Below are 6,000 nucleotides of genomic sequence, written 5' to 3' on the forward strand. Positions count from 1 at the left end.
GGTTTTATTGTTACATTGCAAGTTAACTCAGGAATAGGAAAGGCCCTCTCTCACAGCTTTTATTTATAATTATGGGTTTTCCTATATTCACAAGCACAAGGCAAATAATTACCTCTCCTTTTCCTCCACCTTTTCCAGATATGACATTTCTATATAATAATGGTTACCAAAGCTGTCTATCATTTGATGTATGATTGTATTTTTTAATGGACCTTTGTCAACAATGGTATCACTAGCTTTATTTTCTTCTTCATTCAGCACTTCATTAATCAAAAGGCATGTCATCTTTCTTTAGATCCTTTTAGTTTATTCAACTTTACCTTAACCATTTGCACATTAAGTTTGGGAGTTTGATGTATTTCTTTGGACAGATCTCTACATTCCACTGTGCCTGAGATATATGATTTCCCATAATTCTAGTCCTTCTATTTTAATAATATTTTTTGTTTGTTTGTTTCTTCTTGGGGCTTTCATAAATATCTCCATGAACATGTCATTGCCTCTTCCATTGCTCACCGGACTGCATTCCATGGGGACATGGCCAGATTTTCTAGGACATGGATGTCAAACTCTCGGCACCATGTTGCTGTCATGTGATGTATCACAATGTTTTTTCTCCTTCGTGGAGCTGGGGTGGGCATGGCTTGCATGTGACACATCCAGTATGTGGGCTGCCAGTTTGACACCCCTGTTCTAGGAGGATAAAAATGCTGTGACATAAATAAATGAATACAAATAAAAATCAAAACTGTTTCTTGGGAACTTGCACTGGTAAGAGAGATCTTCTAGTGAAAGAATATGTCAAAATAGTTTATTTCATAGCTTTAAATCACCAGGTTTAAAAGTGAACAAGAGAAGAAGAAACGGTGGCCAGGTAATAATCTAAAATAACTTTCAACCATCATGTGTCAAAATAATTCCTGAAAAGTTGGAAATCATCAAATCAAAAAGATTGTTGAGGGAGCAATTATATCAGAGATTGAAGCTTGTATGAAGCCAAGTTGCAATTACATGGAAGAGTATATCTAGGGGTATGATAATTTGTATGTATCATTTCCATAATCACATCCTGGTTTGATACTCGGAAAAATTAAACCTTTGAGTCAAGATGAAATTCAGGTGGCTTTACTGAGAAGTCAAAATTGTTTTCTGGGCAAAATTCAAAAGTATTTCTTAGTGATATATGAGGAAGGAAGGAAGGAAGGAAGGAAGGAAGGAAGGAAGGAAGGAAGGAAGGGAGGGAGGGAGGGAGGGAGGGAGGGAGGAAGGAAAGGAAGGAAGGAAGGAAGGAAGGAAGGAAGGAAGGAAGGAAGGAAGGAAGGAAGGAAGGAAGGAAGACTATGATATTAATAGTAGCACAATTCTCTTGAAGCAACCAACCTTCAACATATTTTCATTTTCCTTGCCATTCAATTATCCAGGGCATAAATCCCTCATTGTTCTCTTTTCCCTCATTATTCCCTTTCTTGACCTTCCTAGCAGATATAGCTTGTTAGACAATATACTAAGAATTCTATCATTTTGTCTTCTATATGGCATCCAGATAAATGAGAATACTCAGTGGTAGATCAAGCCACTTATATCACTCTTCAATGCTCTGGGGACTGTCATACCCAGGCAACCAAAAATATCCGCGGTAAAGTTCATATTTTCTTCCTTTTGGCTCAGGAATATATCCTTGATTCTGCAGTCATAAAGTCAGATGTTTATTACATTTAAGCATAGTTAGCATTAAATTGCAGCCTACAAGACATTTAATGCTCTTTTTCTTTCTCCATAATCACATTGTCTCTCATTGTATGAGATAATACTTTGCCAATACTTTGTTTGTGAAACTGAATTGCATGCAACCCAAACTGGCCTAACTTTGGCTTTAGGAATTCATTGCCTATAAAGGTAAAAATAAAGATAAAAGTAAAAAAAAATGAATTATCAGATCTCCACAGTTTCTTTTTCCTGTTTCACATATTATTCTTTGGGGACGTTTAGGGGCAGCCTTTTCCATGAACTTAAGCAAACAACGTGCAACAACCACAAATTTGCTTTATTAATGAAAATGAAAAAGAAACCAATACAAGGAAAGAAAAAGGAAAACTTTAGAAGTTTTGTGATGAATAGCTATATAAAACTATAGATCTAGATCTATATAAACACTTCCTTTTCTTTTTATACCAAAAGCAAAAATAAAGCACATATTTTTTTCCCAAGAAAACAAGTGATGATAGGTAGGTAGGTAGGTAGATACTGTAGATAGATAGATATGTAGATAGATAATAAAGGTAAAGGTTCCCCTCGCACATATGTGCTAGTCCTTTCTGGCTCTAAGGGGCAGGGCTCATCTCCATTACAAAGCCGAAGAGCCAGTGTTGTCCGAAGATGTCTCCGTGGTCATGTGATCAGCAGGATTAAACACCGAAGGCACACGGAACATTGTTATCTTCTCACCAAAGTGGTCCCTATTTTTCTACTTGCATTTTTACATGCTTTCGAACTGCTAGGTTGGCAGAAGCTGGGACAAGTAATGGGAGCTTACTCCATTATGCGGTGCAAGGGATTCGAACTGCCAAACTGCTGACATTTCTGATCAACAAGCTCAGTGTCTTAGCCACTGAACCACTGCATCCCTATAGATAATAGACATAAATATATGATATGAGAAGAGTACTCTTATAAAAATAGTTTCGGCTTTTGGGCTGATGTTATGGATAAATGGCAGAGTATGATGGAATGCATACCTGGAGAAGCCGTGGGGGAGAGTTTGTGCAGGAGTTAAGGTAGTTTTCATAGGATGCCTCATTATATGTTAATCTAACACTCTGGGTCTATAGAGATTCTCAGTCATCCAGGTCATGGTTATCCCAAAGATGCTTTTTCAAAAAGCAACAGGACTTTCTAGTTTTTCTTTGAAGACATTTTGCCTCTCATCCAAGAAGTTTCTTCAGAGCTGAAGAAAAAGCACCTTTGGGACTATAACAGTCTGTGATTTGCTTCTGCTAAGAGAATGAGAGGATTAAAGTTATGCAGAGAAGTCCATAGTTAAATCAGGATTCCAATGTGAGCCTCCCTGCCTAAGGAAAGTCTATTTGTACAACAATCTTAAGATGCTCTTGCATACTGAAAGTGACTAGACTATAAGCCAGGTTTTTTTTTTTCCAATCCCATCTAGACTGGACACTAAATAGTCAGATGTTCAACCAAGACTGGTTACTGGTTATACACCTTCTACTGGCTGTGTCTCCTACTGCTGTGCCTTCCAACTTTCTGTGCTATGAAAGCAACTGCCAGTTGTTTTCCATTCTTATCAGACATGTATACTTTTTGAAAAACGTAATCCTATTTACCAGGTTAAAGCATCAAATGTAAATATGAGAAGTACAAAATCATTTTTATTACCATTACTTTAAATCCTTTGTTAAATTGTTCTACGTTTGGCTTCTTAATCACTGTGTCCTACCACACTGGCTTGTGTATAATGGGGTGTATTCATGAATAAAGAGAGGCAAGTGGGGGACGACTATAGGTCACACATTTGAAGGTTTCCAATAGCTATTAAATAATTGAATTAATGATGCATGGCATCTGCAGAGTAAAGGGGAAAAAACCTCAGCAGGAATTGGTTATTTTACTTCTTTTTTTTTCTTTCCCCTTTTGGCACTCTGAATCAGCTACCAACTATTGGTTGTTTATATAAACTGCCTGTTCCATCATTAGCATTTGGTCCCTTTGAAACCCTGAACATCTGAAACAAATGTGGGTTCAAAGGAAAGGTATGAGGCTAATGGTTAAGGGGCAAATTGCAAGCAATTATCCAAATTAAAATAAACTGGCTAGACAAAAGCTTTTGTTTCATTCTGGGGCTGCCAATTGCCATTCAAGCCACAGGAAAAGAAATGTTTCATATAACATGGTAAAATGTGAAGGCAGGGGAGATATTTCTCCATCCACATTTTAATCATTTATTCTTATTAAAGGTTAAGGCCTTTGATCTCTTATTTATAAGCACACTTGCTTTTGGAAAAGCAAGTCTCTTAATCACCCATCCCTGCCGAGTCAAACTGTGTTCTGCTCATTTGAAGGAAGAGAAATGACTATTTTAATTTCTACTGTTCTCCTCCTTCAGCTAGCTCTCTTCAAAATAAATCCTGTAACTTTTCATTTCTTTAATAAACTTATTTGTCAAGTGTTCCATTCATGCTGGTTTCCACTGCAGGTATGTTTTCAAAATAGCTTTAATGAAACTTGGTTGGTTTGGTATTTAAATGAATGAGTCAAACCCTTTGGATTAACACAAGGGTTTCTGTCTACTGTGCAACTACTGTATGCAACTTTCTGAACCACTAATTACTTTTCCTCTCTACTCTTCTCTCTCTGTACGTACACGCATTCCTAATTTCCAACAAGCATTTAATCATCAACAGACATCTCAAAGAGATATTGCAGGCATTCCAATCATTCTAAACAAAGGCAAAACATGTATACAGTAATGTTGTTAAATGCACTGCATTAACATTTGATTTTTCAATTACAGGACTTTATCCACCTGAAAGGATACATCAAGCCCATGTGGCTTAGATTCCTTATCTCTACAATGTACAAGTCTCGGGAAATTATTGGAATTATTCAATAATAAAATTGAAACAACAAGAATATGGGGAAGCCATTTTCCCTGTAGCACTGTACCACTACAATTTGCTGAGACAAGAGCTACAGATATAATCCATGTACACTTGTATTTTAAATCTTTTACTAAATAAGACACATCGGATTAACAATAGGAACACAAACGTACAAGGTTTCACAATCACTCCTGTGACTTTCAACATAAAAGCTACTTTCTTGTTATTTGGTAAATTGGTAGTGGATAGGTTGTATCTAACATTATTTTACTTCTGCTCTGATATTTTTCATTTGTTTTTCTTCTCTTTGATATCTATTCACCTTCTAATCTGCTCCAGAAAGTTTTTCAACTCTTCAGAGGCAATACGTGGACTTCCAAGATGATAAATAAATAAATTCTACTGGCAGAATTTCTGCTGCTGTTGACTATTCTGTATCATTCTCAGTATTAAGACAGATTTCGCATGGAAGCATATTAAATATGCTGTTTCATTTGTAGATATCGTAATATCTGTATCTGACTTTATGTGTTATAGTCATTATGTAGATGTGTGTGATTGCCTATCCTCTGCGAACAGTTTTATCATACTTATTGTATCACAAATTTACTCTTGTTTATTATTTAAATTTACTGTGGAGGAAAATGAAGTAAAATGCAGATGTCATTAAAAAGAAAAGTTAATACATTTACTTTAGCTATTACTTATCAGAAGACTGATACAATTTGGATTGCAATGGATCTGTCTATTATTTGTCTGTGTTACTTTTTTTTTTTACAATAAAGTTATATAGTGCTATCAATTCATGAATATGTAGTTTTCCTTGGGATACTAAAGTGACATATAATGATAATGATATTGTGCATTGTCCTTGAATGTCTGCGGAGATTCTCAGTCATCCAGGTCATGGCTTCCCAAAGGTGCTTTTTCAAATTTTATTTTTTTATTTATTTATTTATTTGATTTGTCAATTGTTTACAAGATAATAAGTACAAGTGTATACATAGTTGTTAATATATGAAATGGGTACATATAAGAAAAATAAAAGAATAAGAGAAACAATAGGACAGGGACGGTAGGCACGATGGTGCGCTTATGCACGCCCCCTACAGACCTCTTAGGAAAGGGGTGAGGTCAATAGTAGACAGTCTAAGGTTAAAGTTTTTGGGGTTTGGGGAAGAGACTACAGAGTCGGGTAGAGTATTCCAGACATTGACCACTCTATTGCTGAAGTCGTATTTCCTGCAATCAAGTTTGGTGCGGTTTACTTTGAGTTTGTATCTGTTGTGTGCTCTTGTGTTGTTATGGTTAAAGCTGAAGTATTCATTGACAGGTAGGACATTGCAATGTATGATTTTATATACCATGCTTAAGTCGGACTGAA

Source organism: Notechis scutatus, chromosome 5, assembly GCF_049901735.1.
Source record: "Notechis scutatus isolate UNSWTSFEM ecotype Mainland chromosome 5, rNotScu1.2, whole genome shotgun sequence".
In the NCBI taxonomy this organism is placed as follows: Eukaryota; Metazoa; Chordata; class Lepidosauria; order Squamata; family Elapidae; genus Notechis; species Notechis scutatus.